Source organism: Panthera onca, chromosome D4 (genome assembly GCF_046562875.1).
Source record: "Panthera onca isolate mPanOnc1 chromosome D4, mPanOnc1 haplotype 2, whole genome shotgun sequence".
In the NCBI taxonomy this organism is placed as follows: Eukaryota; Metazoa; Chordata; class Mammalia; order Carnivora; family Felidae; genus Panthera; species Panthera onca.
The window spans coordinates 32,237,719-32,248,526 of record NC_138351.1 but is presented as its reverse complement, the minus strand read 5'-3'; the positions used below and the strand labels follow the sequence as shown (position 1 = coordinate 32,248,526).

The window sequence follows — 10,808 nt, the reverse complement described above, 5'->3', positions numbered from 1 at the left end:
TTCAAGTCCCACGTTAGGCTGTGCGGCCCCCTTTCAGATCCTCTGTCCCCCCTCTGTGCCCTTCCCCCGCAAAAGTAAAAAAATACACATTAAAAAGAAGAGGGAGGGAGGGAGGGAGAGAGAGAGAGAGAGAAAGAAAGAAAGAAAGAAAGAAAAGAAAGAAAAGAAAGAAATGAATGAATGAATGAATGAATGAATTATGGGGTGCCTGGCCGGCTCATTCGGTGGAGCATGTGACTCTTGATCTCCTGGATGTGAGTTTGAGCCCCACGTTGGGTGTTGGGTGTAGAGATTACTTAAAAAAAAAGAAAGAGGGGAAGGCAGGGAGGAAGGAAGGAGTCAGTTATGGAATTGATAATAATCCTTTAATGACAGTTTCTTTCTGGAGGGATATTGGAAGAACCATTCCTGGATTAGAATGAATTATAATTGGAATGCTAATTTTTGAAGATCATTTTAGTACTTCAGAATAATTTAATGTTAGTAAATAAATGTCCTTCGCCCAGGGTTTTTTATAGTGTTTGTTTCCTCCAGATTCAGCCCTTTCTTGTAGTTAAGATAAAGCTTGGCCCAAGCCTTCTAATAAGGTTAGAACTAGAGAATCTTAGAATTGCCAGCGAACTTAAAGATCATCTAATTCAAGCAAGAATAATACGTACAATTTCTCTAAGCGGTCAGCTCTGCAAGACCCTAGTACCTAATATGGAAACCAGTATCATTTTTGACTGCTTAAAAAAGATAAATCTATCTTTAATAAAAACTTCTTTAAAAATTCAATATTTGCTGGCTTCAATCAGAAGGACTGAAAGTAAAAATATATTCAAAATTCCCCAAATTATAAGTATTAAAGAAATTTAAATAAACTTGTTAGTGTTTTGTTTTGTTTTGTTAATATATTTATAGTATTTACACTTTGAAAGTCATTAAAAAGCTTGAGACTCTACTAAGACGTTCGGGACACTCCATAACGCACAGAAAGCTGCTTGTGTGTCACTTTGACAAATTGGTCAGAGTTTTGTCATGTGAAATAAGAAAGATAAATTTGACGGATGCCTGGGTGGCTCTGTCGTTTGAGGATCCGACTCTTGGTTTTGGTCAGGTCATGGTCTGTCTCACAGTTTGTCAGCTGGAGGAGCCCTGCGTCCAACTCTGCGTGGAGTCTGCTTGGGGTTCTCTCTCTCTCCCTGCCCCTCCCCGCTCGTGCGCTCGCTCGCTCGCGCTCTCTGTCTCTCTCAAACTCTCAAAATAAATGGGTTGGCTTTAAAAAAAGAAAGAAAAATGAATTTAATTTCTCCCACAGAAACATTTGGATATATTACCCTCAAATATTTGAATATATTCTCTCCTACAAGCTAGACATCTTTGAGCTAAATATATTTTATCCCATACATTTCAATAAGCTTTTTATATTATTACACTAGGTCATTGCTGTTTTCAAATATTGCATGCAGGGGCCCCTTGGTGGCTCAGTTGGGTAGGCCTCTGTCTTTGGCTCAGGTCACGATCTCACGATCTCACAGTTCGTGAGTTCGAGCCCGACGTCGGGCTCTGTGCTGACAGCTCAGAGCCTGGAATTGCTTCGGATTCTGTGTCTCCCTCTTTTCTCTCTCTGCCCCTCCCCTGCTCATGCTCTGTCTCTCTCCGTCTCTATGTCTCTCTCTCTCTCTCTCTTTCTCAAAAAAAAAAAAGTAAATAAACATTAAAATTTTTTTTTTCAATATTGCACCCAGAAATGGAAACACCTTTCCATACGTGGACTTATTATTGTATACGTTTCTTCTTACGGCAGTTTTAGAGGCATAAGGGTTTTTTGTGTTTTTTCTTTTTTTTTCTTTTTCTTTTTGCTTTTCGTATAAGGGTTTGTTTTTTTGTTTTTTGGTTCTTTTGTGTTTTGTTTTTTTTTTTAGCACCATCTTACACCAGCTTGATTTGGCTTATAATCACACATCTTCTCCTCCTTCTCCTCCTCCTTCTTGGTCTGTTTTCGAGCCTCCAACCTATAGTTGTGTGTTTAATTCTTTGTAGTAATAGTTTTCATTTTTGTGGTAAAAAACACATAAATGTACCGTCTTACCCACTTTTAAAGTGTACGGTTCAGCCTTGTTAAGTATATTCACATCGTCGTGCAACAGGTCTCTAGAACTGTTTCGTGTACGGAGCATTTAATTTTTAAAATGAAGTTGCAGGCCACAGTTATGTCTGTCAAATTGTAGCTTGCTAGTTTCAGCCCAGCGTGAGATCTTTTGGAAACTTCGATTTGATCATATAGTAGTTGACTAGGAGAGTGGTTATTACTCCCAAGTGATGGACATTTGTAGTTTGTATGAACTTCCCTTTTATGTCGTCATCTAAGTTTTACTTTAAAAGATTGATCGGGACCAAAGGAGTCAACATTGGTTCATCTAATTGGATAAGTGCACGGTACCCAAAAAGGCTGAATTTTTAGTTCCCTCCCTTTCTTTCTATACTAATTGATATTAAGTTATTAATGAGTATTCTTTGGTGATGGTTATTTGGGTAGCTAGGAATTCACCTATTTATACTATCATCAAGCGTTTCCCTTTTATCTGTGATGGATACAAGAAGCATCCAATTCCTCATTACAATGAAGCTATATATTACGGATTTCCTGGTCTAATCACCCTCTCAAAAGAAAATACTTCGATAAGGTTGGCACGATTTATTGTTACTGCACCCGTGTTGGTTTCTAATGTTCACCATGTTTGTTCTTTGTAAGGAGGTTATAAAATCTATTCAGGATTTTGTTAATAGGTTTAAGGAAGGATTAGCAAATTACAGTCTGCCTGTTTTTGTGTAGCCTGTGAGCCAAGAATGGCGTTGGTTTTTTGAGAGGGAGAGAGAGATAGAGCACGAGCAGGGAAGGGGCAGAGAGAGACAGGGAGAGAGAGAGGGAGAGAGGGAGAGAGGGAGAGAGGGAGAGAGAGAGAGAGAGAGAGAGAGAGAGAAAACGAACACCAAGCAGGCTTCTCACTGTCAGCGTGAAGCCCGATGTAGGGCTTGAACTCCCTAACCGCCAGACCATGACCTGAGCCGAAACCCAAGAGTCAGACACCTACCCGAAAGAGCCACCCAGGTGTCCCGGAGAGAGAGTATGTTAAGCAGGCTCCACGCCCAGTGCAGAATCCCAGGCGGGGCTGATCTCACGACCAACCGTGAGATCATGACCTGAGCCGAAATCGAGAGTCGGACGACGCTTGACCGACTGAGCCACCCAGGTGCCCCTCAGTGGTTCTTTAAAAAAAGGCGAAAGAATATTTCATGACACGTGATAATTACGTGAAATTTAGATTTCATCTGTAAGTGAAGTTTTACTGGAATACAGCCAAGCTCGTTCCTTTGTGCCCTGTCTGTGGTTGCTTTCATACTACAGCAAAACAGAGACCACATGTCTCTCAAAGTCTAAAATGTTTACTATGTGTTTACTAAGCCCTTTACAGAGAGTTTGCTGACCCTTACTATATACATGGTTGTCAGCCTCTGGTTTCCAGATTTCTGTGCTTTTCAGGTCCTTTCTGAAATGTGTTCTCTGATGGGTCTTCTACTCCAGTGGCTCTCTCGACTAGAGGCAGTTTTGCCTCCCGGGAGACATTTAGCAATTTCTGGAGACGTGTCTGGTAGTCACAACGGAGGATGGGTGGGTTTACGACCGGTATGTAGGGCGCAGAGGGCAGGAATGCTGCTAAACTTTTGACAGGGCACAGGAGAGCCCCCATTGGAAAGGATTCCACAGCCCCAAATACGTCAAGTGTGCCGAGACTGAGGGACACTGAGACTGGATGGCTCAGTCGGTGGAGCGTGCAACTCGTGTTCTCAGGGTTGTAGGTCCGAGCCCCACGTCGGGTGTAGAGATGACTTTAAAAATAAAATCGTTCAGGGGCGCCTGGGTGGCTCAGTCAGTCAAGCATCCGCCTCTTGACCTACCTAAGAAAATGATAATAAATTTTAAAAATAATGATAAAATAAACTTTTTTTTTAAATGGGGGGTAGGGTGGGTGGTGCCTGGCTGGCTCGGTCGGAAGAACGTGTGACTCTCGATCTCGGAGTTGCCAGTTCAAGCCCCACGTTGGGTGTAGAGAGATTACTTTAATAAACAAAACTTGGGGCGCCTGGGTGGCTCAGTCAGTTAAGCGTCTGACTCTTGGTTTCCGCTCATGTCATGATCTCACGGGTTTGTGAGTTCGAGCCCCGTGTCCAGCTCTGCACTGATAACCGTGGAGCGTGCTTGGGATTCTCTTCTCTCTCTCTCTCTCTCTCTCTCTCTCTCTCTCTCTCTCTGTGTGTCTCTCTCTCTCTCAAAAATAAAATAAAATAAACATTTAAAAAAATAATAAAGCTTAAAAAAAACAAAAAAAAACACCGAGGTTGAGAAACCCTGCCCTCTTGTCTGAGGTTTCTTGATGATTTTGCAAATCTGAACAAAGTCCCATTTTGGTCCCAGAATCCATATAAGTTATCCCAAAGAGATTAGACATTGGTTAAATTTACATCCAGATGGTTTAAAACCACTTAGGATTTCATTCATTATAACCGGGATATGTCTTGCCATGTATTGGAACCTGGTTATAACAGAAAATTAGGTCATTTGGTCACTTTTGTGTCCTTGAAGATAGTCTCAGATACTTTATTAATGAAGCACAGAATGTATGATAAAGGCAGCGGACCAAAAAAAAGGTGATGCTACTGCTGCCTATGAGGGCGTGGAGTCCTCGTGCCTGGTGGGTAAGTGTGGACCAGGGTACACCCTTCTGCAGGGCTTTGGCAGTGTGTCAAGTGCAGGATGTGTATCCTTGGACTTAGTCCCACTGGAGGGATATACCTTTAAGAAGATCATGTCAGAAATACAGACAGGCTCAGAATCATCTGTCACAGTTCCATCGTTATACTGGCACAATATTGACAGTTACTGGGGCACTTGAAATTCTTAAATGTTTATTGTCACCCAATTTCAGGCGCTCAGTAAAGTTGCAAGAAAAGTACAAAGAATCCCTGGATAGTTGTCACTAGAGTCCTCAAATGTGCATATTGTCATGTTCGCTCTGTCCTCCCCTCCCCCTCTTCCTCCCTCCCTCTTTACTTTTCCTCTTTACACAGTACACACACACACCACACCCCTACCCTTATACATACCTGTTTTTGTCTTAAACCATTCAGGTTGCAGATAGGAAGTCTCTTGGCTCTTAAACACTTCAGTGTCGATTTCCTAACACCAAATAATTCTCTTGAATACTTGGAGCAATTACAAAGATCAGGAAATTACTATGGATACAGTACTATTATCTAATCCACAGACTTTTATGCCACCAGTTGTCTAATAATGAATAATGTCTTTAGTGGCAAAAGGATACTCAAGATAATACATGACATTCGGCGCACAGGTCTTTTTATTTATTTTTTAAGTTTATGTATTTATTTTGAGAGAGCGAGCGAGAGAGAGCACGAGCGCACACGTGGGAGAAGGGGAGAGGCAGAGCGAGCGAGCGAGCGAGCGAGCGAGAGAGAGAGAGAAAATCCCAAGGCAGGCTCCGGCGCTGTCAGGGTGGGGTGGGGGAGGGCTCCAACTCAGGAAACCGAGACTGTGAGATTGTGACCTGAGCAGAAACCGAGAGTCGGACACTTAACCGACAGAGCCACCCAGGCGTGACTTTTCGTTTTTATTGGGATGAGCTCTACACCCGCTGTAGGGCTTGAATTCAAGACCCCCAGGATCGAGAGAGTCGAGAGTCGCGCACTCTACCAACTGGGCCAGCCAGGTGCCCTCCCCGCCCCGCACCCCCGGCACGTGTTGTTTTAGACTTCCTGAACCTGGAAAGTTCCTGAGTCTTTGTATTTCATAACATTGGACACTGAAAAGCACAGGTCTGTAAAATGTCCCTCGCTTTGGGTTCGTCTAGTTATTGAGTTTAGATTCCCCACCTGTGGCAGGAATCGCCCAGAAGTGGTGCTCGGACCTTCTCGTTGCTGCATCCTTTCAGGAGGTACATGCTGTTGATGAGTTGCCTCGCTGGCAATGTCTGACTTTGATCATTTGGTTCAAGTGATGATGTCTGCAGGTTTCTCAGTGGCCAAGTTACTACACTTTGAAATGAAGAAGTATTCTGTGGGGAGATACTTGGGACTGTGTAAATACCCCATCGCTTACCCAGCACTGTCCCATAGAATTTTGTGTGATGATGGAAGTATTCTGTCATCAGCACTGTCTGGTACGGTAGCCACTAAGTAGCCACACGTGGCCGTCAAACGCTTACACTTGAAATGTGGGTGGTGCAACTGAGAAACTGAGTTTTTATTTAACTTTAATTAACAGAAATTTAAATTTTCCATCGCCCTACGTACCTAATGGCTACGGTATTGGCATTTCAGCCTTATGCTCAAAGCCACCGTTCATGACTTTTGCCTCAGTCGATTATTGTGGTGGCTGCCAGACGGTCACTTTTCTAATCGCATCGTTTTAGTTGGCTTTCTACTTACTGGAAGGAAGAGGTTTTCCTTTACCCCATGTATTTATTGGTGTAATCCATATATGCTTACATTTGTCCGGACACGTGTCTAAATGTGGATGCCAGCGCCCATGCTTTACAAATGGGTACGTAGGTCTGTCTGAATGTTACAGATTGCCGTTGTACGGGAACTTACGGCTATGTGTATAAAAACTGGTATCACTCACTACTTTAGTCGTGAAAGCATATGTTATAATTTAATATACCTCTACTCTAATACACAGATTTTAACGGCTAGAGGAAAGTGATAAGAACCGGTCTTGCAAAACGTCCGGTAGTTTGACTTGGACACACAGGGCATGTTTCATCCCTCATTAGAATCATGCCGAGTAATTCAAAACCATAATACTGATCTAGACGGAAATGTCCTGAAGAAATCTGGTGTGTGGAAAACATTGTACGTGAAACAAATGATACGGTTTTATGTCTTTAAACCCGTACGTGTGTGGATAGTGAGTAGCTGTTTCCGGAGTTCTGTTGTCTTAATAAAGGTGGCGTTAGTTACGGGATTCCCAGCGCTGTTATATTTTCACTGCAACTCTTCCAGGCTGTCTGCACTTCATGATTTATTTTCCCTTCCTTTTTAGGGTAACCTACAGTTGCTGCAGAACTGCTTGGCAGTGTTAAATGGAGACACATAAGCCACACTCCGCCTTTGGTTAAAAAGGGCTGCCTTCCTTCAGATTTTATTTTTGTTTTCTTAATGAGATTAGGCATTTACTGCTCACTGGAAACAAAAGAAACAGCTGACCAAGTGCATCTACTCTCCTTTTTTTCTGAGAAGCGATGGAGCGGTGCCGTCCACGGGTTTTGCGGGTCCGTCCGTCTGTGTGGTGGAACGCTGCCCTCCTGCAGCTCCCCGTGTGCTCCCTGGGACGGTTGTCCATCACCGTGCGCTCCTCCTCTTCCGAAGCCCAGCGTTCAGTCCTTTTTTTAAGTAGCCTCTGTAACCGTCTTTATTTTCTGAATAGCGTTCCTTACGGCTGCCAATCTTATTTCCCTTTAAGTAATTTCTGATGTTTAACCCTTTCAAAGATGCATTGTTCAGACAAGATAAAGGTTGCCATTACCTTTTGTTTTCTCTTGGTGTTTTTGTTATGTTTTGTTTTGTTTTTTTAAAAACATTGTATGCCACCTTAGTTCATCCATGTATCCTGGTAAAAGCATCTTAATCAGACTTATTTTTAATTAATGAACATTTCTTAGAAGTTTTGGGACAGACTTTATGTAATCTTTATAAGTATGATTTCTGATGAAAAGCAACTGCATTAGTATGTTTGCCTTAAACTTGTAGACTAAACCGACTATTGTCAAATAAACCGTGGTAACAGTGATAGTTTTTAACTCTGTGGTCATTGTATCACTCTAAAATTTGGAGTAGCTATAATCAATCTACTCCTTCGTTATGCTTTACAGTGCAGGTCTTTTCTCTTTTTTCTCTGAAAATGGCATGTTGAACCAGGTTCACCAATCCCCTTATGAAAGAATGAACTGCTTCTCTGTGTGCTCTCAGCCTTTCCTAGAAGATGGAATTGGGCAGAGGCAGGTTCGAAACAGCTGTTTCTAAAATACAGGAGGCAGCAGAATGGTCCGTCTGTGATGGTTTCCTGAATTCCATCCCTAGCCGGGCCAGTTAACCCTGCGACACGCCATCGAGCCACTTGATAGTTCTACTAGTGTACAGATTGGTATGGAGAGAGAAAGAGTGCTGTAAGGAACAGCCCTGGGGGGGGGGGGGGGGGGGGGGGGGGGAGTTGGAATATTTGGAATGGAAGGCTCCAAAAAGGATACTAGTTACCATACAAATATGATTGGCCTTTTTAATGTGAATTATCGCCGCGTCATTTCTAATTTAAAATTCGATTGTGTGGTTTGGTTTTTTTCACTGTCTAACTTTTCTTCCAGTTGGAAACCACAGGTATTTGGGTTGGTCACCTTGTAGGTGGGTTCCTCGTTTACATTTTCCCCACCCCTGGTCTAGGTCTTCTGAGTAGTCACCATCATCCCAGCCTTGCTCTCCAGCATGTTCTCTTGCCTTACTGGTGTGCTGGTTCACATTTCTCTCTTTCACTGGCGTTGTTCCCTGGTTATTCCCTGATGTCGTTTGTACTACCCCCCCGGTTGCCTGAGAAATCTGTGTGTTTGGTCCTCCTGTGTGTCCCCTTCACTGGTGAGAAGACACCCACGCGATGCTCACCAGTGGGTGAACGGGACAGAGAGCCCTGGCTTCCGGACTCGGGTGCAGTCCCTTCGCCGGCTGCCCTTGTGGCCTAGGCAGGTTTGGTTCGCTTGACCTCTGTCTGCCTCAGTTTCTCTACTACAAAGGACATACTGACCTACCTACCTCACAGGGGTGTTGTGAGGATTAATAAACATTGGTACAGTGCTTTGAAAATGTGAAGGTGCTGTGTAAATGCTAAGAAACAGCAAGTACGGGGCAAAAGGCAGTAATACAGTGTTGCACCTATCCATCAGCTAATCTGCTTGTTTGTACCAAGGGGGCCTTATTCCGGGCAAGGGTAGGAGAGTGGTAGGTACATCCCTTGGTCCCTGGTTTACATGTTTACGGTGTCTGTTGGGGTGGGGGTAGAGTGGAAGCAGCAAGTTACATATTAGTGCGGGGCAGGGTGCTTAACAAAAACACACATAAATGAGCTGGCCGCACTATCCAAGGACCCTGTCACAAAACACACAAAGAAGGTGAAGAGTGTAGGTTACTCCCTCAAGGGCATACTTTAGGAAAGATGCTACTTTGTACCTCCAGAACAATGGAAGTATTCCACAGCTCAGCTGCTGGTTCCCCGGAAAACAAAACCAAACCAAAAACTGGTTTCAATATTCTCATGGTGTGGCATTTACGAAACATTTAGGGACCATCTTGTGCCTGGGGGACACAAAGGAGAAAGAGGAAGACGCCCAGTAACAGAGACAAAGCCCTGCACTGGGTAGTAGTACAGGGTTTCTCCCACAGGTGTCTTTACTGCACGCTCTGAGAGGAAGAGAGTGACGGGAGCAGTAGGAATGAACGACCCAGGAGAAATGAAGGTGGCGGGGTTGGTGGCAGTGAAGGTGGACGATGGTAAAGAAAGGAAATTGCAAAAGAAAGCGGGGGTTCCCGGGCCGCTAAGGCCCGTGAGGCTTAAAGACTGGGCGAGGTTCTCCTCTGCCCCTAGTTTGGGAAAGCGCCTACAACACAGATTCCGTGGTGAACTACTACAGAAGCTGAGCTCAAACAGACCTTTTTGAAGGGAGGCACTACGCACAACTTAACAAAGCAGGGTGGTGGATTTCAAGGAGACACTGCGGGGGGGGGGGGGGGGGGGGGGAAGGGGGGGAACGAGGTGTCGCAGAACTTACAAAGAAAAGAAAGTAACCACGAACCCAAGATGTACTTCTGCGCCGTCTCCGGGGCCCCCGCAAACTCGCACGAGCCCGCGTATCACCACGTCCTCAGACGACCGGAAAAGCCTTCTCCGCGCTGCCGCAGCACACGGGATACAAGCGGCGAAAACGAGACAAAGAAAAAAAAAAGCAAAGTAAAAGCCGAAAAACGCGCGCCTACTTCCTGTCAGGCTTGTTTTGGGCGTCCTAGGACCCCTTACCACGAGAAATAACGCAGCGACAACAGCGCCGTCGTGGCGAAGCTTGAGTTCTTCCCTTCAGACCACGAAAAGTCAGGGGAAAGCGCGAACGCAGTCCCCCACTACCACAAATTATGCAGTCGAGTTTCCCACATTTGGGGAAATCGCAGGGGTCAGCACATCCGGAGTGCAATGGATAAGCCTCGCCCTGGGAAAACCACCTTCGTGATCATGGTATCTCCCCTGCCAGGTAAGTATGAGTTGCCCGACCCGCCTCGACCCACACCCTCGCGCTCGCCACGCTTCTTACACACGGTCACTTGCCCCACGCGGCTTCCGCGCCCCGGTTGCCCGCAGCACCCCCTCAGCTCCAACCTCTCCCGGCCGCAAAACAACGGCGGGCGCCTTGCCTAACCCCCACGCGGGACGTGCGCGCCCAGGCGGTCCGGGACCGGCAGCCTCTGCGCGCTTGTTCATCTACATACGCCACGCCTTGTCGCGCGCTTCCCAGCGTCGCGGCTCCAGCTCTGGGACAACGGATGTGCTAGTGTCCCGGCAGACCGCCGGTGCCTGGAGCGAAGGATGGGGGGAGGGCGGCGAGGAGTCGGGACCCGGAGGGGAGACCCGAGAAGACGGGGTCCCGCGGCGTCCAGAAGTTGCAGGCCCCACCGAGGCGGTGGGTTAAGTCTCCCCTTCCTTGCAACGAAAA

General features: G+C 45.5%; 1 non-coding gene across 1 annotated transcript; it reads right to left on the bottom strand.

Moving 5' to 3' along the window:
• Positions 1-10,193: 10,193 nt before the first annotated feature.
• LOC132674349 (U1 spliceosomal RNA) lies at positions 10,194-10,357 on the bottom strand. The gene has a single exon (XR_009608505.1). It is a non-coding gene; the product is annotated as a U1 spliceosomal RNA (small nuclear RNA).
• Between the last annotated feature and the right edge of the window lie 451 nt (positions 10,358-10,808).